Source organism: Ceratotherium simum, chromosome 27, assembly GCF_057802395.1.
Source record: "Ceratotherium simum simum isolate JZ-2026a chromosome 27, ASM5780239v1, whole genome shotgun sequence".
Classification (NCBI taxonomy): Eukaryota; Metazoa; Chordata; class Mammalia; order Perissodactyla; family Rhinocerotidae; genus Ceratotherium; species Ceratotherium simum.
The window spans coordinates 2,402,275-2,424,561 of NC_141926.1; the positions used below are offsets into that span (position 1 = coordinate 2,402,275).

The 22,287-nt window shown below is 50.8% G+C and overlaps 1 protein-coding gene across 1 annotated transcript in view; it reads left to right on the forward strand.

Moving 5' to 3' along the window:
* The window catches only part of TSPEAR (thrombospondin type laminin G domain and EAR repeats), a 178,805-nt gene that overhangs the window by 69,646 nt on the left and 86,872 nt on the right, over positions 1-22,287 (forward strand). The window lies entirely within an intron of this gene.

Sequence of the window (22,287 nt, forward strand, 5' to 3'; positions counted from 1 at the left end):
ATGGGTGCACATCTGTACCCCTCCCGGAACGAGTCCTGGTGGGCCTCCAGATTCTGCCGGTGGCAGATGAAAAACATGCTCAACGAAGCCTCTGACCTCCAGGGTGAGAATTCGGAAGGATGATCTGGATCCCTCTGCGACCCTGTGCATCCCCTCAGGGAAGCCCTGGCTCCCAGGGTCGTTCTCTGTCTCCAGCAGGAAACCAAACCCCATGTGAGCCAAATAAATCGTGCTTTCCCATGCTCTCTGTATTCCTGTCTTTCTCTTTATTTCTCTTTTCTGACTATCTGGTCTGTTATATGAAGGGTTTCAGGCTATCCTGTCTTCAGCGATCCCTTTTCACAGAGGCTCAGTGGGAGGGGGAGCTCCTGGGTGAAGGGAGTGGCTGATGCCTTCACGCTTCCCGAGGCTCCGAGACCCAGGTGCACGTGGCCAGGGGCAGTGACATGCCCTCTCTCGGTGGCTGCTCTTGCTTCGTCTTGGGTGCAGATTCCTGCCTCTAGGGGCAGTGAGCACTGTGGTTGATGTCAAATGCATCAGGCCGTGAGGATGGTTTTACCCATCTGGTTGGAAGACGTCCTATTTCCCGTGTTGTGAAGAGTTAAATCAATGGGGCAGCCTCTGACTCTTCTGCACCTCAGGTTTGTGGAACTGGATTAGTTCTGGTCCTTGACTCATGACTCACTTCCATCGATAGTCTGGGTGTGGCCCATTTTTGACTGATTGGTTGAAAGTCAATTGTTGAGTATTATAATATAGTAAACCACCATGAACTCACTACCTAACATGGAACCTAGAACATTAATAATTTATCCCTAACTTTTCAGGGTAACCACTGTTGGAAGTGTGTGCTCATTATTGTTACCTTTTAAAAAAACAGAGTTGAGTCTATGTATTCCTGAAAAATGTATTTCCTAATTTAATGGTTTTGCATTACATTAGAAGGGCATTATCCCGAATGCAACCTTCTGGAACCTACTTTAGTCACTCCGTACAATATTGCTAAGATTCCTCCGCATATCCTGTGCATTGTGGTCCATTCGTCTTGACCTCTTCTGCTGTTCTATTGGGGGCTGTTTCAGGTTAAACCTGCTCCAATAGGTGGATAGCCAAGGGTGCTGAGGGGACTGTGGGGCGGGAGGACCTGGTTGAGGACTGTCCTTGTCCCTCCTTTTGGCATCTGTGACCTTTCTCTTTGGGGCCAAGCCAACCTCCCACCCCAAGCAAGGTGCTCATCTTCTGTTTGTGGCAGCAGAGAGAACCGCAACACGCTGGAGACGCTGGCTCTGCAGGGGAGCGGCCGGGTCACAGGGAGCAGCTGGCCAACTTGTGAGAACGCAGGAGCCAGTGCCATCCTCAGGCACGGGCGTTGACAGTTCGGGAACTGTGCCCACAGGCAGCCGGGTAGAGCCCGGCATCTGGGTGGACGCCCCAGGCAGTGGCCGGGGATGCAGGAAAATCTACTTCCCACCTCCCTCTCGGAAGCAACCATGGATTCCACACCTTCTGTTTCTGGGGGTTCATTTAGTGGTGAATTTTCCTGGGAGCTTTTCTAGGAGGGCAAGATGGGTGTAGTTTGATGTGCCAGCACCATGGTGACCACTGGATTCTTCTGCTTTGTTCCCAGCTAAAGTCCAGAGCCCAGCCCTGGGGACAGGAGCATGACTGCTCACTTGTCCAGGAGTCTCCATTCTTCCCTCCCGGCTCTCAGCTGATCAGATGTCACAATACGCTGGACTTCTCCCCAAACCCACCCCCTGGACCCCATTGTCCCCAAGATTCCATATGGGGCCAGTGCGGGTGGGGGAGCCACGTCAGCTCTCTAGATAGAGTGCTTGAATCCTGGGGCTTCCTTCACCCACCGTCAAGGGCAGTACCCCTTCCCCTTCCCGGTGGGTGGGGAGGGGACACAGTCCCTCTAAAGACATTCTCACTACTGGCCACCTGGGATTTCCAACTTTTTTATTTATGTCCTGGAGGCAGATGATGAGCTTAGAGTTGCAAAATTGGTTTTATAATCTTTTAGCCGAGGTGGTCTGGAACCTATTGTAGTGTTTAAGTTTGGGAAGCTTTAGATAAAATTGGCCCAGAAATGGAACCAGTCAACTTGGACATAAAAACTCACATGCACACAACCAATGTAAACACATATACAGCATGCACACACAAACACACATCAATACACACATGTATGTGTGCACACAGAACATGTACACATACCCTCATGCACCTGCACATGTACAAACTCATACACACACCCAGCATATACACATGTATGACATACATGCACGTGCATGCGCACACTCAGCACACACATGCAGGCACTCGGGTCTCCCAGGTTGGGAGCAAGAGATGAAATGGTCGGTGGGAGCAGGAGTGGAGGGAGGGGCAGGAATGAGCACAGAGGCCCGCTCAGCCTTGCCCTGCATGGGCTGTGGCCCCTCCCAGCCTCCATTCTGCCATGCTGGTTTTCCACATCGGACATGGCGTAGGAAGCAAAGTTTAGAACAGGAGAAACCGAAGAAGAGGATGAAAATCTGACAAATTTATTAATTTAGAAAATATCCCAGTGAAAGGTCCAATTTTCTTCAAAGTCATGGTAAAGGGAAGAAAGTGAGCAAGTCAGAAACGGGCCCTTAGGTGCCCCTGCTGTCACTGGGAAAGAGGTCCAGGGAGGGGGGAGGCCCTGGCTCTAGTTGGCCAGTGCTGGTCTGGAAGGGACAATCTCATGAGGGCTGCTTGATGTGACCAGAGCAGTTCCTCCAGGATTTGGAGGACAAGGAATGGATGGTCAGAAGCAGGCAGGGGTGGCACAGGGGACAGGCCTAGAGACAAGGGTGGGGCAGGAGGGTCAGCAGCACTGGCAGGACGGGCAGGAGGGGGCCACACACACAGTGGACCTGTAGCTCACGCGCATGCAGCAGGCCGCCTGGCAGGGGCTGGGCACGCAGCAGGCCAAGCTGCAGAAGGAGGCCTGGCTGCAGGCCATCGGGCAGCTTGGGGATGGGCAGCCGCAGGCCGACTGGCAGGAGGCAGAGCCGCGCTGGAGGCCAGGTGGCTGCAGGAGCTCCCGCAGCCCGAGGGAGGGCAGCAGGTGGGGACACAGCCCAGAGAACCAGTGGAGCGGCTGGTGTGGCACATGGTGGCGTGGGGCTGGGGTGGGGTTAGGGCAGAGGACTGGCCGTGGCGTCCAGGAGATACAGAGCACACTAGTCTTCCTCTTCCGTTCCCAACACCTGATTATCCTGTTGGATTTGCTGGGTTGGATCATTGCTCAGGCTTGACAGCTGTCACAGGGTCTGCAGCCCGTTTCTCCTGCAGAAGCGGAACCTGGTTGTCTGTTTTCTTGTCAGTTCTGTACCCTACTTTCCACGCAGTTTGTCATGTCTACAGCACCATTGATTTGACTCACACCCCGCCATGATGGTTCCTGTCTCGGCGCAGGAGGATCGTGACCCGGGAGACTTAGCCCAGGAGAGGCCCTGGGGCATCTTTCCACAGAAGCTCCCTACAGATGGGCCTTCTGTCTGCCTCCCTCTTCCTGCTTCAGGTGGTACTCCAGCGGGTCCGCCTGGCCCGGTCTCCACCTGGTCCCATATCACAGACAACTCCTGCATGCACGTGCAAACACACGGACACACACACATACACACCCACACATGCACCCACATGGTGCTGTACTGCCTTGTCGGGGTCCCTTGTTGAACTGACCGGTGGTAATTCATGTGAAGCTCACAGTGTAGATGGGAGACAGGGAGCGAGCGCGGGAACCTTTGTCTACGTTGCAGTGTGAGAGGTGTGTGGCAAGATAAACACTGCTAGCAGAGTCCAGAAAAGGGAAAATGAGCTTTACTGGGTTTGAAAGACCCTCCCTCGCTCCCCCTGCAGGAAGCCCCCACTTGTAGCTGGGTTCACTACCCCAGTGCATTTCTTCATCCGTGTTCTGAAACAATACATTATATTCCTTGGCATGTTTTTAAAGTTTAAATGTCGCCATAAGCTGTGTACCCTTTTATAACTTGCTTTTTTTTCTTTTCTCGACATTATGTTGGAGCAATTCATCCCTGCTGATATGTGTAGCTTTGGTCATTTCTGTTCACAACCGTATAGTAGTCCACTGTCTGAATATGCGGCAATCTATCCATTTATTCTCCTATCACAGGCATTTGGGTTGTTCTTAATTTTTGGCTACTACCCCAAATTCTGCAAATACCATTCTTTTAATTTTTTCCTTGTGCACATGCGCCAGAGTTTCTCAAGGTTATCTACCTAGAAGTACTCCTGCTTGTGCGTAGCTATGCATGCCTTCACCTATACCAGAGAGAGCAACACTGCTGAGTGGTTGTTTCCAATTTACAACACCAACAGGGATGGGATTGGGCTACTCCACATCTTAACCCACAGCCACTATTGTCAGATGTTCAAAATTTGGGCAGTCTGATAGTTGTAGAATACGTCCTGGGAATTTTATTTTCTATTTTATTTATTTTTTATAGAGTGACACCCACACAGAAAAGTACATGAAACATAAGGATACAGCTCAGTGAGTATTTACATTCCCTGTAACTGCCTCCAGGTCCAGGAAAGGATCACAGCCAGCCCCGAGACCCTTGTGCCTCCTCCAGTCACCCCTCCCCCCATCCTCCCAGAGCAAACACTGCCCTGATTTCTGGCATGATTGGTTAGTTTCAACTGTTTTTGAACTTCTATAAGTGGAATCAACAGTACCCATTTCTTTTTATCCTGTAGTCTTTAACTGCTTTTGGTGCTCAGGTTAGTCTCGCCTCATAAAATGAGTGAGGGGCTGTCTTATTTTTATATTCTCTGCAAGAATTTGTATAAGTTTAGAGATATTTATTTCTTGAATGTTTGTCAGCCAAGATATATAAAAGCATCTGGGTCTGGTACCGTCTTGGCGGGTGGATTCTAACTCTCCATTCAATTTCTTTAATGGTTAAAGGTTATTCAGATTTCTAAATAATTCATTTTGGTAGAAGATATTTTTAGAAAATTTCTTGGGATAAAGTCATTCATAATGGCCAATGATTATTTTTAAGATCTCTCTTTTATCTCTAGTTGTGACATATTTTTCATTCCTAATTTCCTAATAGTCTTTATTTGTGCTTCTCTTTTATTCCACTGGCCAGTGTTGTCAAAGATTTGTCTTTTCACAGGACCATCATTTGGCCTTGTTGATCTGTGTGGTGTTATTGTTTTGTATTTCATTAATTTCTGCCCATAGTTTTGCTATTTATATACTGAAAGAATTTAACAGCTTTTCCATGACACTTTTCACAGGAAATCTTCAGAAAACTGAACACAAATATTTTCGCTATGTCACATAGTGGAACAAAGCAAAAAGGGAAACATCCATCCCTTGTTTTAAAAAGACAATTAATTCAGATTTTTGATGTGTCATCCCTGGGGGTCATCAATTGTCATAGAAACCACTTTTTTTGTACCTAGCTGAAATTCCTCTTTGACAGAGGCAAAAGATTCAAGTATGTATATATATGAGCACAATTTTTAGGTCATTAATTAACAACACTTCCTCATAAAATTGGAAGTTCTTTGAGACAAAACGTACTCCAAATATTAATTAGCTGGTGTCTCATTTCAGCACAACTCATCTAAAGCTAAAAAAAAAGTATTTGTGGTTTTTCAAATTTTGAATAACTTGATCTTTAATGATGTTGTCAGTCTGCTTACTCTGTCATGTTCTGAGAAAAGTGTGTTACAGTCTTTCCCTATAACTGAGGATTTGTCTTTCTTCCCTGGAATCCACCAGATTTTGCCATTTTGAGGCTATACTTTCTGATACATAGAAGTTGAGGATTATTATATCGTTGTGGTGAATTGAACTTTATTATCGTTTGAGAAATTGTCTTCGTTCATAATAATGTTTTCTACCCTAAAGTATATTTTATTAAAGTAGTTGTACTAGATCTCTTTGCTTAGTATTTGCTAGGTGTATTTCTTTCTCTCTTTTTACTGTCAATCTTTCTGTTCTTTATGTTTTAGACCAGGGTTGACATCCTTTTTCTGGAAAGGAGGAGATAGTGAATATTTCAAGCTTGCAAGACTTATGGTCTCTGTCACAGCTTCTCAGCCCTGCTGCTGTGGCACAAACAGCCACAAATAATCCATACACAAAGGAGCATGATTGCATCCAATAAAACTTTGTTTACAAACAGGCAGAGGCCAGATTTGCCTAGAGGAAGGGATATAGTTTGCCAACCTCTGACTTAGACTACAAATAGCATACAGCTGGATTTTGTTTTAAAAAAATCCAATCTCAAACAGAAAATATCCAATCTCTGTCTTTGAACTAGCAAGTTTAATCTATTTACCTTTATTGTAATTACTAATATATTTGAATTTATTTCTATTATCTTATTTTGTGATTCTCTTTACTCTGACTTTTCTGCACTCTTGTAAAAGTCCTTATCTACTTGCATTTGCATGGATGGTTTACAATTTTTTGTTTCTTTTTCTGCCTTACCTGGTCCAGAAGTTCACATGCTTTCAATTCCTTTATTGGTGATGCCTAGGATTTCAGCAGGCGTCCTTGATGCAGTCTGGGTGGGGTTGGTCACATTCCTTCTCGCCTTGTGAGTGAAGGCAGATCCCCTCCATGTATCTGCAGCCTCTGTCCAGGGCTCTAGCTTTACCTTGCTTTTTTTTTCCCTAAACCCTCTAATTAGTCTGCATTCTTATTATTCTACTCAGTTAATGTTTGTTTATCCACATGTCTACCAACTTGTTAAATCACTGCTTCTCTCTGCCTCTCAGATCTTCCTCCTGGGATATTGGCCTTCTTCCTAGATCACATCCTGTAGAATTTCCGTGGTGAGTGTTGCTGGTAAATACTGTTTCTCTTTGTCTGAAAATATCATAGCATTCTAGTTCTCGAATGAGAGTTTATTGGTGAGTGCAGTTCGAGGCTGAGCATGATCATATCTCGGCATTTTGACCTTTCTGTTTGCCTTCTTGTGTTGCTCCCAAGAAGCCCGCTCTTAGTCATCCTTTGTGGGCAAGCTGCTCCTTTCCTTGGCTGCTTTCAACATATTCTCTCCTGAGTTCTTGGTTTTCACTATGTGGATCCAGGCGTGGATTTCTTTTTACTAATATGTGTTGTGCTTTGTGACTCTGAGGTACATGTTTTTCACCATTTCTGGAGAACAGTCTATATCTCTGAGCGTTGCCTTCCCCAGTTCTCTCTGGTCTCTTCCTCCAGAATATCAATTAATTGAATATTGGATCTTCTCTTTCTATCTTAAAAATCTCTTAGCTACTTTTTCAGCTTTTAAAAAATATCTTTTGTTTTGGTGTAATTTCTTCAGGTCAGCCTTCTAGTTCATGTCAACTCTACGCAGGCTGCCTAATCTTCCATCTCACCCATGCAGTGTGTTTTTATTTCAATGATTTTGTATGTTTTTGCTACAGCGGCTGTATTTGCTTCTCTCAAATATATCTGTTTTGTTCCTTTCTCATGTTTATATTCTATCTTTCAGTTCTACAGATGTTTTAAACACACTTATTTACAATTCTGTAATCAAGAATTCCACAACATGACGTTTTGGAATGCCTGCTTCTATTGTTTGTTGTTTCCATTGCCCTTTGCTTGTGTGGACACGTGTTCTCAGGTGTTTTGTGTTTGGGATGGTAAGCTCACACTCGAGATTCTTCAGTTGTGTTAACTTTGAAAAGCCCTGATTAGAGGTGCAAGCCTCTAGAAAACATGTGCCAGAAACAGCATCTCCTTGAGCACTAATCACAACTTCCTGAGTCAGGCACTGGTCAAGTACCCATTTTACAGATGGGGACACTGAGGTCACAGAGAGGTGGATTGTTGCTCCTGGTGACAGAGTTTGTAGATGGTGGAGCCACAACTCAAACCCAGCTCCACCTGACCCCTGCCCTTAACCCCTGCCCTGCCGATGGAGAGAGGGCTGCTGAGCTCCAGACTACACAGACACTACCCTTCACAGGAGGGAGGGGGGAAGAAGGTTTCTGTGAGTCCAAGAGTTGTGCGAGACACCACTGGCTAGACTGCAAAAGCTGAGAAAGGGCCAGCAATGAGAGCAGCAGGGAGATGCACGCCCTGGCACGTGCACCGTGACGCCCTCTCTGTTCTGGCTGCAGCTGCATGTTTACCCTGACCTGTGTGGTCATCCGAGGGTCATCTTGTCCCCCACTGGACTGGGCTGGGGCTCTGCCTGTGGTAGCTCAAGGCCCTCTGCCCTGGGCCTCCACAGAGGTGCTTGGGAAATATCAAATGTGGTGTCAGAGATAAGAGGAGAGCTGGTGTCCTGCTCCTCTCCATCCTGGAGGGAACTGTGGCCACAAGCACCCCCAGCCCGGTGATGGCGATGGCCGGCACACTGGCGCGCTGCTCAGGGAGCTGGCTGAGGAGCCCGGAGGCGATATGCTCAGATAGGAAGGCGCTGCTTCTGTCTGCCGAGGATCGGTCAGTGGCGAGAAGGGACAGCTTGGGGAGCTGCGGGGACCACCCTGTGCTGTCTTAATGCCAGTCTCCCTGGCAGCGGCCCTGACCCAGGAGGGTTTTTTCACAGGCTTGGCAGAGCATCCCAGGCTTCATGCATAAGGGCAGCGTGGCGGCCAGCCCGGGCGCACAGCCTCACAGGCTGCAGCAGGAGCTGTGAGGGCAGAGAACAGCCAGCAGCCTGCAGGGGGAACAGAGGTGGTCACCAGGCTCAGGCCATCCTCGGGCCATACTCATGAGGACGGGGCAGCCCCCAGCCCTTCATCCCGGACCCTGCCTCCAGACAATGAGCCACCCCTGCCAGCCCTGGGGGTGTGTGCTGATGACAACTTCCAAGGACAGAGTGCTAGATAGATCAGTTTATTAACCAGTCGTCGGGGGCTGGGGGATGGTCGGCGTGATGGGGGGGTGTGAACAGAGCTGACCATGGACCTTCCCTCTGGGGCAGTTCCCGCGAATCTGCTTTCCTGTTCATGACATTCCCCGTCTGAAGCCGCAGACTTCCTGGGTGTGCAGGGCGGTCTTCTCTCCACATGGGCCCTGCAGGCGGGTGCAGCGCTGGTGTGGTGCTCTCCCACCCACAGCCAGTGCTCCCCGGGGCCTGTGAAGGAGGAAGCCTAGTTTGGAGACCCCCACGGTGCAGAGCACAGGCCTCAGGCCGATGCAGTGGTGAGGCCGAATAAAAGGCGCTGCCTATGGGAGCTAAAGCCAAGCTCACCTCCAAAACAGGATGGAAGATTCTTGTAACACCTGATGGGGACCGGGGCCAGACCCTGTCCGTCTTGCCTGACCCCTTCTTCCCCTCAGTCACCTCAGGGACCTAGACTGTGTGCCACACCTGCTGTTCCTCGGCTGCCCGTGCCCGTGCTGCCCAGCGGCCCGTGGCCCGGCCTCCCCCTGCGGCCCCACCTGCTGTGTGCCTGTGAGCTGCAGGCCCGCTGTGAGCATGGCCCCTCCTGCCATCTGTCCCCCGTGGCCCCGTCTGTGCTGAGCCTGCTCAGAACCTGGTGTGAGGCTGTGACTCCTGGTCTCCGTCACCTCTGTGAGGCCCTGTCACAGACCCCACCTCCGTCTTAGTGTTCAGCCTCCTTTGCAACATCCTGCATGTGCTGTTGCTGTGCTCCCGGTGAACTCCGGGCGCCCACTATGCCCAGGGCAGGATGGCTCATCTGCCCTCATCTTTGTGTTTCCGGGGCACAGGGTCCATGTCTTGGCTGTGGGGGCTCCTGCCCAACTAAGCCATCACCCAATAGCTAATAAACGAGGACGCAGACCCGTGTCTGGGTGTGCCTGGCTGCCTTCCTTTCCCCTGCTTCTCCTGAACATCCCCTCCACTGTCAGCCCCCACTCTCCTGGGCCCACCCTTGGTCCTGCACAGACACAGGCCGTGTCATCTCTGTCCGGAAGGTGCCCCAGCTGTCCCAGGTTGGCGTTGCTCATATCCTCAGGAGCAACCCATGAGGCTGGCCACCACCCTGAACCCCAAACTCTGCCCTTGGCCCTGCTTTCCAGATGGCCCGATGGGGGGTTCAGGTCCAAGTTCTTTCGAGTGAGGATGCCCCCGGGTCCATTTCCCCAGGGTAGTCCCGTGTAATTATTAATATTGATTCTCTTCTCTCAAAATTGCCCCAATTTTGATGGTCAATTTCAGGGTCACCCTACCTGGAGGCCTCTGCCCCATCCCACCCCCTCACTGTCAGCGAGTGACCTACAGCCCTGGGCCATGGCGGCCCTCACGAGGGCCATCCACCGGCTTCCCTCCATCTCCGGCCCTGCCCCCACGCACTCCTGGAATGCAGTCACCGGGGCCCTGTTCCTGTGGTTAGCGCGCACAGTGCATTTCGTGCTTCCAGGACGGTGGGGACACCACACTAATGTGCTCGGCCGTGTTTGTTTCACATCTCGATGTGTGCGCTCTACCTCTCACTCCTTGAGCAGGAAGGGGCCCGGGGGCTGCCCCTTCCTCTTGTCCTTCTGTGTCACCATTTTCTGCCTAGGGGGTTGGCTGGTTCAGGAGATAACACAAGCTTGAAAGGTTACAACAGGGCCTCTTGGTCATGTCATCTGGTTTCTAGAATGCCATTGCCTCCCTTCTGTGTTCCAAGGAGTCCTGCCCTGGCTTGCTCAGTCATAGATGTAGCTTGCCTGCCTTGGACCCTCCTTGACCTTGCTGGCCCCGGAGCTCCCACTCCTGGGCACACAGACACTGCACGTGAGCAGGCGCTGGGAACAGTGACATACGTGTTGCATGTATCTCGTTGCTTGCACATGCTCCCTTGTCCCGTTGGACTTCAGTTACAGAACACAGGGTCACAGAAGAAAGTGAGAATTTCGAGAGAGTGACAGCAGAGCTTGAAACCACGTTGGGAACCTCTGAGGCCGGCTGGTGTTCTCTCTGCTGGGATTTATTTCGGAGTTCCTTGCTGTTGGTTGTCATAGGAATGTCTAGACGCTGGCGTTTGGCTCCCGGTTACTTCTTGTGGGTGCTGACTCTCCACTTCCTCCAGGATGGGGGTGGAGGTGGCATGTCATCTGTAATGTGTGACCCCTCTCCTGAGATGAGTGGGTGTCATCGTCATCATATACCTGTTGGCCACCCTGACACTCACACCCTGGAGCCCTCTGTCCAGATCCAACCTGGCCTGGGGGCCAGGCCGCTGCAGTGGGCCGCCCGGGAGGTCCTCTTTCCTCCTGCAGGGAGTGGGCCCCATTCCTGGGTCCCAGGCCTTCCTCCTTCCTCACTGTCTACCTTCTTGGCCAGGTTCTGGGAAGTAGGATTTCTGATCTCCCAGGTCTACTGTTGTCTTTATTTTCTACACCCAGTTGAGCTATGTATCACGCTTAATTGATGTTGATATTCTGCTGGGTCTACAATTCTAGGCGAAAAGTAATCTCTCAGAATTAAAAAAAAAATTATTGAAATATAAAATGCATACAGAAAAGTGTGCAAATGATAAATGGGCTGCTTGATGACCACAGAGTGGACACAAATGTGAAACCACAGAAATAGAAATAGAAGGAAATAGAAGAAATAGAAAGTTCCAGCACCCCATGACCTCCTCTCCCAGCCCCTCCAATCACTGCTCCTCAGAGGAGCCCATGTCCTGAGGTCTATGGCACAGATTGTTCCTGAACACTGTAGACATGGACTCGGGCAGTGCATCTGCCTGTGTCTTCTCTCTCTCAACATTGTGGGGACGCAGGTTCACACTGACATGAGGAGTGGTATCCTAGTCATCTTTATTGCTCTAGTGTGCCATCGTATGGATGTACCAGAACTTATCCGTTCTACAGTCGACAGACCTTTGGGTTGTTCCCTGCTTATGGCTGTGATGCAAACTGATGTTAAGCAACATATGCACACATCTTTCGTGTTCTGTGTGTACACATTTCTATCAGGTGTATATTTAGGAGCAGAATTTCTGGCTCTTAGGACACACACATGTTCAACTTAGTAGATAAAGCCCAACATAAATGCTTTTCAGGTACGTTGTGTAAAGTAATTCCACCAGGTTATGCTTCCACCAGCTGGTACGAAGTTCTGGTTCCTCCTCCTCAACAACACCTGCTATTGACGCTCTCTTATGTTTGTTTGACTTTTTAAGTCTGGTGTATTGAGGTATAATTTACATACAGTAAAATTTAGTCTTTTTAGGTGTACTTTTAATGAATTTTTATAAATGCATATGGTTTATATATACCACATCTGCACCACAATCACGAAATAGAACATTACCACCCCACAAATTTCCTCATGCTCCTTTGTTAGCAATCCTCTCCCTCCCCTCCTAGCAACCACTGAATCCACTATAAATTCACATACAGTTTTTTTTGTGGATGTGGTTTTGATTTCTCTGGGATAAATGTCTGGGATGGGAATAGCTGGGTCGTAAGCTAAGTGTCTGTCCTGTTGCTAACACTGTCTTGCCTTGGTCAGCATAGCTCCATGATAAATGTTTGTTCTCCAACTTTGTTCCTTCTTCTTTAAAAAGTTGTTCAGGCAATTCTGGTTTCTTTGTCTTTCCAAATAGATATTAGAATAAGCTTATCAATATCTACAAAAATTCATGTTGAGATTTAGATTGGGATTGTGTTTAAACTATGGATCAATTTGGGGGACATATCTGGCAGTCTAAGAACATGCTATATTTATTTAGATCTTCTTTGATTTCTCTCACCAATGTTTTATAGTTTCCAACATACAAATTTTGCACATTTTTCCCCAAGATTTATCCTTAAGTATTTTATACTTTTGTAAATGGTATTCTTTTTTGATGTCAATTTTCAATTATTCATTGCTAGTCTTTAGAAATATAATTGATTTTTGTATATTGACCTTTATTCTTTGACTTTGCTGAGCCCACATATTAGTTCTAATAGCTTTATCATAGAAGTTTAAGGATTTTCTAGATAAAAAATAATGTAATGTGTTAATAGAGACCATATTATTTCTTCCTTTCCTATCCGTATCCTTGTACTTATTTTTGTTCCCTTGGTGTGCTGTTTAGGAACTGCAGTATGGTAATGAATAGAAAAGGTGAAATTAGAAATCCTTGCTTTCTTCCTGATTTTCAGGAGAAAGAATGCAGTCCTTCATCATCAAGTTTGATATTAGCGGTAGGCATTTTGTAGACGCCCTTTAAAAGAAATTCCTTTTAGTTTCTAGTTTGCTGAGAGTTTTTATCCTGATGTACATTGAATTTTGTCAAATTCTTTTCTGAATTTCTTGAGATAATGTGTCTGTTGACATGTGAATTATATAAATTGATTTTTAAACACTGAACCAACCTTGTATTCCTGGGATAAATCTCACACAATCATGACCTTTTATCTCTCTTACATATTTCCAGATTTGACTTGCTAATATTTTGTTGAGGGTTTTTGCATCTTTGTTCATGAGAGATATTGGTCTGCAGTTTTCTTGTAATGGTTTTGTTTAATTTTGATATCAAGATTCTGCGGGCCTTACATATGAATAGGGAAGAGTATTTCCCTTTATCTTCTGGAAGAGTTCATGTAGAATTGGCAGTATTTCTTTCTTAAATGTTTGGCAGATTTGCCAGTGAAGCCATTTGGTCTTGGAGTTTTCGTTGCTGTAAGATTTTTAACTGTAAATTCAATTTCTTGGATAGATATGAGACTATTTAGGTTATCTATTTCTTCTTGCATGAGCTTTTGTAGTGAACCCTTTTAAAGAATTTGACCATTTCATCCGTTATTATATTTATTAGTATAAAGTTGTTGATATCATTCCCTTATGATCTTTTTTAATGACTGTAATATCTGTAATGATATAAGATATAATCTTTTAATGACTGTAAGATCTGTAATAACTCTTTTATTTCTAATATTGGTATTTTGTCTCTTTTCTTTCTTTTTTATTTTTCTGATCAGGCTAGAGTTTTATCAATTTTATTGTTCTCAAAGAAGCAGGTTTTGGTTTCATTGTGGTTCTTTTCCATTGTTTTTCTATTTCATTGTTTTTTGCTGATATCTTAAATTATTTCCTTGCTTTTGATGTTTTTGAGTTTAACCCACTCTTCTTTTCTAGTTTAAGGTGAAAACTTAGATAATTGATTTCAGAATTTTCTTCTTTTTGAACTTTGAATTTCCTCCTGGAAGTGGGTGTGTCTTCTGTCAGGTCGTCAGTGTGTGTGTGGGGAGGTTTGAATCAACCTGGTCACATGTTGATCTTGGTTTGGGTTTGTTGTTGTGGTGGTGACCTTTAGGGTCCCGAAGGCTTCAGATGCGTCCTGTGGTGGGCTGCCGTCAGCTTGTGCTTAGGGCCAGGGCTGGGGGTGCAGCATTCTTGCTCCGCCCTAAGTGTTCAGCTGCCCTTCACGCCTGGCACGTGGAGGGGACCTCGACACATGTCAGCCTTTCCCGGGTGGAGACTGCTGCTGCTCATGCAGCTGTGCTGGCCAGGTGGGTCGGGAGACAGGAGGGCTCTCTGGCGTCCTGTCCCAGTGTCAGTCTTGAGGAGGCCCTGGGTGCCTGGGACCTGGAGGGCGAGGCCGACTCACTTCCTGACACTTCTCTCAGGGATGGCCGGACCCTGCTTTGTATTTGGTGGGACAGTGTGAGAATTTCCTGCCCTTCCTACTATAGTAATCTTTCAAGGTACCTCGTGGGACCCGGGGCCCGGGCCTGTTTCCCGTCCCCCACTCAGGGGGAGGGAACATTTTCCTCTGCCCTTCCCCATCCACAATGTGAGTCTCAGTTGCTCAAGGTGGGGACAGGGCCTTCCTCACTCCCTCCATCCACCAAGGGCCCCACCTTCAGCTGAGGCATCGGGAAGAGGGCTCCTTGAGGGGCTGCTGTGCTTGTGATTTGAATACACCTACAAGGAAAGGAACTTCAAAACTATATGAAGATAGGTAGAGGGACAAGCAGAGCTGCATTGGAAAGCATGATTTATTTGGCTCACATGGGGTTTGGTTTCCTGCTGGAGACAGAGAAGGACCCTGGGAGCCAGGGCTTCCCTGAGGGGACGGGCAGGGTCACGGAGGGATCCAGATCATCCTGCCACATTCTCATGCTGGAGGTCAGAGGCTTCGCTGAACATGCTTTTCATCTGCCACGTGCAGAACCTGGAGGCCCAGAGAGGACTTGTTCCGGGAGGGGTACAGGTGTGGACCCGTCTGCACGGAGAGCAGCTGAGTAAGGGACTCGTGGTCAACAGCAGCAAGGGGAGCTACAGGAGACCGGTCTGCAGACCAGGGTGGGGCAGGCGGGCTGGCAGCACCCAGAGGACTGGCAGAAGGGGGCCACATACACAGCGGGCTGGCCGCTGACAGGCGTGCACACGGCTGACTGGCAGCTCACGGGCGTGCACACGGCTGACTGGGAGCTCACGGGCGTACACACGGCAGGCTGGCAGCTGACGGGCGTGCACACGGCTGACTGGCAGTTCACGGGCGTGCACACGGCAGGCTGGCAGCTCACGGGTGTGCACACGGCTGGCTGGCAGCTCACGGGTGTGCACACGGCTGGCTGGCAGCTCACAGGCACATAGCAGGATGCCTGGCAGGGGCTGGGCACAGAGCAGGCCGGCTGGCAGCCCGAGGAGCAGCCAGTGTCACACATGGTGGCGTGGGGAGGGCCGGTGTTGGGGTGGAGGTGGTGGTGTCTGCAGGCTCCTTCCCTGGGCGGCCTTTATACCCGACTGTGGGCGTCCTGACAACACAGAGCACACTGTTGACTTCCTCCCGGCTGTTTCCACCACGTTGCCCCACATCATCTTCTTATCCGGAGACGCACGTCCCTGTGTTAGGCTCCGCCACAAACAAGTTTGGCTTTAGGCCAGTTTCTCCTTCTGTGAACAGGATGTTCTGGTTTGACCTCACGTGGGGTTTCTCCAGGCCATCATCGTGCACACAGCCCCCAGGCCTCCTCAGGAATGTGTCCTTTCATTCCTGTTTGTCCCGTGCCATCAACGGAGACTTTGAGGCGATAACGTATTTTGATCTCTTGTTCTGCACAGGACGCGTTAAAGCAGGGCTCAAAAACTGAAGTGTGTGGGACGAATCTGACCTGCTGCCTGTTTGTAAATAAAGTTGTATTGGACACAGCCATGCCAAGGCGTTTACGCGCTGTCTAGGGCTGCTTTTGCACCACAGTGCTGAGTAGTGACTTGAGAGACTGTGTGACTGCAAGGCTGGAAATACTATCTGCTCTTTATGGAAAAGGTACCCCTTTGTCTACCTCAACTCCTGCCTTATGGTAACCTATACAGGAATTGATTTCTTCATGCAACAAATACATACTGTGTGCTGGCCATAGAGATGTCTTGGCCTCCTGAGCCTTCCAGGGCAGTGAATAAATGAGTGAATGAAGAAATTCATGCATGAAATAATTCCAGAGAGGGCTGAGTCCCAGAAAGGAAACCAGGTTCAGCAGATAGAGAGTAACAGGGGTGCTGGTGTGTGGTCTGGGGGCCTCCGTGAGGAGGCCATGCTGAGCTGGCAATGGAGGATGTGGAGGGGTCAGCGGATGGTGTTACAGGCAGAGGCAGCCATCGGGGGGAGGACACTGCTGCAGAAGTGGGCATGTCCCAGGAGCAGTGGGAAATCCCGTCATGTGGGGTGCGAGGGTGCAGGGACAGGTGGACAGATTCAGATCCTGCAGCCTGAGTACCAGGCATCGCAATCCTGCAATCCTAGGCTGATGGAAGAAGAAAGAATCAGTGAACTTGAAGACGCATCAGTAGAAATTATCCAATCTGAAGAAGAGGGAAAAAGAGTTAAGAAAAAGGAAGAGGGCCTATGAGACAATATCAGAAAGTCTAACATACAAGTAATTTCAACCCAAGAAGAAGAGAATGACACTGATGCAGAAGCATGTTTTGAAGAAATAATGGACAAAGTTCCAAAATTTGATTTTTTTTTAAAAAAAAGACTAACTTACAGATCCAAGAATCTCAGAAAACCCCTAAAGCCCCAACATAATTTGGCAGAATGGTAAAGACCACAGATTCCAGAGTGAAACCAAGCAGCTTCAAACGCCGCTCCCCCATCTGCAGTGATGAGAATGTGCCCACATCATGGACTCCTTCTAGATCTTCCTAAGTGCACGTCTGTAGCAATGGGGTGTCACCAACACCTTGAATGGTGGCAGGATTGGTAATTAATCAGATACAACATCTTCCACATAAAATGCTTATATGGTGCCTGGCACAAAGCTGGAATTTGTTATTATTATTATCATTGTTATTGTTGCAATAACATGGTCCCTGCACTTCCCAGTGAGGAGGCCAACCATGTGGCTCTCGTCAGTTGGGAAGACCTTCTGGATCACGGAATGTCCAAAGCAAAACGGGGGATCCCCGGTCCAGCGAGTATGACTGTGCTCGTGCAGACAGAGGACAGGGTATTCAAAATTGGGGAGGACCTGGAAAATCATGATGTGGGGTCCCCTGTCCCCAACTGAGGGCCCTTCACCATCCATTTTTGGCTCGGACTCCAAAAATCCCAGGGCTGCTGAGTCCCAGTGAGTCTCCAGCTGAGGAGGAGCTTCCTGAACTGCGTCACTTCAACCAGAAACTCCAGGAAGAGACTTCCTCCAGGAAGAGGAAGAGGAGGAAAACAACCAGGTAACCACAAGGAAGGCACCTCTGTGGCTCGTTGCCAGGACACCCACAGCCCTGGTATAAAGGCCGTCCCGAGGAAGGAGCCTGCAGACCAGCCCCGTCCTCCTCCTTGACAGCAGCCCAGTCCGCACGCCACCATGTGCCACACCAGCTGCTCCACAGGCTGCCAGTCAGCTTGCCCTACCACCTGCTGCCCTCCCCCAGGCTGCGGGAGCTCCTGCGGCCACCCAGCTTCCAGCGTGACTCTGCTGTGCCGGCCCACATGCAGCTCCGCCACCTCCTGCCAGCCGGCCTGCGGCTGTCCCTCCCCAGTCTGCCCAGTGGTCTGCAGCCAGGCCTCCTCCTGCAGCCCGGCCTGCTTTGTGCCCAGCCCCTGCCAGGCAACCTGCTGTGTGCCCGTGAGCTACAGGCCAGCCGTGTGCACACCTGTGAGCTCCCGGCCAGCTGTGTGTGCACCTGTGAGCTGCAGACCCGCCGTGTGTGTGCCCGTGAGCTGCAGGCCCACTGTGTGTGTGACCCCCTCCTGCCAGTCCTCGGGGTGCTGCCAGCCCTCCTGCCCCACCCTGGTCTTCAGACCCGTCCCCTCTTGCACCCCTTCCTGCTCCTGAGCCTGCAGCCTCCCAGGACCCCTCCTCCACATGTGGGGTCAGAAGCAGCCGGCTCTCTGAACTCCTGTGAGGCAGCCCAGGTGTTGTCCACTTCAGACCTTCTGGACCCAACTAGACCACCTTGCAGCAAGGCTGCTCCATCCCAGCCAGCCAAGCTGAGGGACTCGCCCCCCAGTGTCCCCTGGCTGCGGCCTGGGTCATCCCCTCGGCGCCCACACTGGCTGGTGCAGTGTGTCCAGGCTCTGCAGCCTCCAGCATCAAAGGTCTAATAAATACCAGAGTGGACGCTCTTCCAGTGTGTGTGACATCTCTCCTTAGCGACTTTCCCTAAACTGCTTCCCCAGGGGTGGTTCCCAAGGATTCTGGAAAGTTCCTTCTCTGCAGGGAAAGACCAGGTTACCAGATGGCCAAGCCTGGGCGACTGACCCACAAAGGTGGCCACTTGGGCGAGTGGACATGCTCCCAGCACTCAGCCTGATGGGACCCCCAGGGCTTCCTTTCGAGGAACTTTGTCCCTTAAACTTTCGAGGTCAGTTCCTACCCTGCTCTGGGTGGGATTGAGGGAAAATCTCTAACTCTCTGATCTGACCCCTTTTAGGTACATAGGTCCCCTGCTCGGCAATCAATATGCGGGGCCCATTATAATCTAAAAATTAAAACTAACTCCATTGCAAAGTGCAGCTCCTCCTCCTCCCAGTCGGTGGGAAAGAGCTCCGTGGGTAACTTCTGTGGTCCCCCAGAGATGTCCACATCCTAATCCCAGAACCTGTGAATACATCCCCTTACAGGCAAAGCGGCTTTGCAGATGGGAGTAAATTAAGGCTCTTGTGATGGGAGATGGTCCTGGGTCATCCGGGTGGCCTGTGGTCATCACAGGGACTCTGAGACGGAGGCAGGGGGAGACCCGGCTACAGAAGAGGACGCCATGGGAAGCTGTTCGTGGAACAAGGAGCCACAAGCCGAAGAATGTGGAAGCCTCTAGAAGCTTAAAGAGACGAGGAACAGATTCTCTCTGGAGCCCCCGGAAGGAGCCAGCCTGCCCTCCTTGATTTTAGCCCCGTGACACCCGTTTCAGATTCCGGCCTCCACAGATGCGGGATGCTAAATTTGTGTTGTTTTAGCCACCATGTTCGTGGCTTTCTTTATGGCAGCCACAGGACAGACACAACTTCTCTATGGCACAGCCTCCGATCTCCACCCTCCCTCCGGGGTCCTGCCAACAGCAGCCCTGACTACTAGGTGTGTAAGGAGGAGGCGGGAGACACCTGGGGAGGGAAGGAGGGCATGCCCCGGAGGCTGTGAGGCCGGCTCCTCCTTCCCAGCTGGGGGGTCTTTGAGCCCGTTCTTCCTCCGTGCGCTCACCTTGCTGCAGCTCTGCCCCACAGCCCCAGCCAAGGAGGACGCCCCGCTCCAGCTGGGCCTGTCCCTTCTCCGTCTGCCCGGGGCTGTCCTGCTCCAGGCTCTTGCCCGGCCTCAGTCCCCCGTCCTCTTTCCCAAGGGTCCTCACTTGACCCGTGGGGACTCAGCAGCATCCCCCCTTAGTCCACCCACCCTCCTCCCCGGAGCATCCAGCACAGTTCCTGGGCTGTGTGGGACCCAGGCCGCGGTGGCCCTCCCTGCGGGGCCTCTGTCACCCTCCTGCTGATCCCCTGGGAGCCCCCTCCCTTGCCTGCTGAGGACATACAGCTCCGGTCCCTCCCCCTCGGGAGGCGGGGGGATGCGGCACAGCTCTCACCAAGGAAATGGTCTCCGGACCCCGGCGCCCGCCAGCCTGGACTCCCGGCCTCGGCACTCGCGGGCCCCTCCTCTTGGCTCTCCACCCTCGTTGGGGGCTGGAGTCGGGGGGTCTAGTAACTTCCTGGGGCTCCCTCAACAAAGTGCCCATACTGGGTGACTGAAACAACAGAAGTTACTCCCCCCAGTCTGGAGGCCAGAAGTCCGAGACCAGGGTGTGGGCAGGGCTGCTCCTTCCGAGGGCGGTGGGGGAGAGTCTGTCCCATCCTCTCCCGTCCTCAGTGTTTGCTGGTGCCCTTGCCATCCACTGTCTTGTAGATGCATCACCCCAACCTCCGCCTCCCTCTCCACAGCGTCTGCCCTCTGTGCACGTCTCTGTGTCCACAGTGTCCTGTTTCTCATGGGGACACAGTCGTCTGTCCTATGGACTAGGGCCACCCCACCGGCCTCATTTTACCTTGACTACTCCACAAAGACGTGATTTCCAAACAAGGTCAGGTCGGGGCATCAGGGGTTAGGACACCAGCATCTCTTTTTGGAGGAGGACACAATTCAACCCCTAATGGGGGTCAGCTCAAAGCTACAAGACCAGACGGGCCCCTCCTTTATCCACCCACCTGGCGGTGCTGTGGCTCCCTGGGGACTGTGGCATCTGTTGTTGTTTCCTGGGGAACGAGGGGACAGGAGACTCCAATCTGAGAATCCCACTCTGACTGACACACGCTGTGACACAGGCCAAGCCCAAGTTCACAGAGGAAGGCCGACAGCAGGCCTGTGGTGGCCCCGCTTCTGTCCGGGAATCACGGTGGTTGTAGAAGGTGGATCCCCCCTGCGGGATGCCGGCGTCATTCAGGGCAGGGGAAACCCGGCCCAGAAAGCTGAGGGCTGCCGCCGAAAGCGCTGGCCTAGCCCGTGGTGTGACCATGGGCCACTCAGGAGCAAGGCACTGGGGCCGTCCTGGGGAGCGGAGGGAGACGCCCGAGGGGGCACCGTCCTCAGGAGAAGGAAGCTGTTGGCACACCAGGGTGCCAGGGGAGAGCTGTTTGGGAACCAAGAAATAGTCTAAGAGGAGTGCCACCAAGGGGAAGCTTCCTGCTGGAAGACACACGTCTAGAAACTTCCGTTATGATGATGTCACAGGTTAATGAGGACGTGAAAGGCAGGAGGAATTCTTAGAGCGCCCACTACCCACAGCACTGTCTCATCTGGCTTTCCATTTGAACCAAACGGTCTCGCCGGCTGTTTTGTGTCCCCAGTCTCCAAGCTGTGTCATTCCATGTCACGTCCTCACCTTCAGACACCCTCCCGACACCCCCGTGGCTGCCTGCGCTGTCCACCAGCACTCCACAGGCTCCTCTTGTGATCCTGTGAGGGCTGCGACTGTCCTGGTCTCAGTGGATGATGGGGCGTCACGGGGTCCAGGAGCACGAGCCTCGCTCGCTGCCGACAGAGCGGCCCCCTGAGATCTGGGGGGTCTCAGGGCGTTTAGAGTGGTCGTTGCATCACAAACGTGTATTAAATAAACCTCCAAAGTACACACCCCCCGTCCTTTCTGATCCTCTGCTTCTGTGTCCGCACTGCCTACGTGACCCATGTAGACGCCCGCGGCCGCCAGCAGCTCAGCCTGTTTTTCCGTGGGTCACACGGTGCACACACGGCCACGTGGTGCAGGGCCGTGCCCATCCGTGGCTGCAACTGACTTTCCTGTCAGGAACCATCTGAGGGTTCTGGATAGTCTGATACCAGAGGGATCAAGGCAGAGCACGTCCGTGCAGACGGCCCCGTCCTTCCGTCCGTCCCCCCGATGGACTGTTCTGGTGTCACTGTGGGTTGTAAGTTGCTGGTTTCCACGTGTGTCAACAGCCCTGCACTTCACTTTTTTGGGTGAGGGGTGAGGTGAAAACTTCTTCCATGTCTGTTTTAACTCTTTGTGCTGTGAAGAGTCCATCAAGGGCTTTGTCTGTTTATCTATGGAGATGGTCCCATTTCTCTTAAAATTTAATGAACAAGTAATGGTACGGGTTTTCAACAAACCCGGGCAAACTGAGAGATTTCAGAGCCAAGGCAGGTTTACAATCCACGCACTTTCTCTTTAAAGGTTTCTGCTCTATCCTCTCTCCCCCTGGGTAGAACTAAGCTGGGGTGGGGGTGGGTCCTACAGGCTTCCGCACTGGCCTCCCTGGGAAGGTGTCTTCTGTTCCTGGTCCTACGGGCCTCCTCGGTCTGTTCCTGGCCCAAGGGATAAGTAGGGTGTCCAATGCTGACCTTGTCAGTCTGACTGATACCCACTTGACTCTCTAGTGCTAGTGGTCCACTGAGACTGCAGGCTCATCCTCCCCCACTGTCCCATG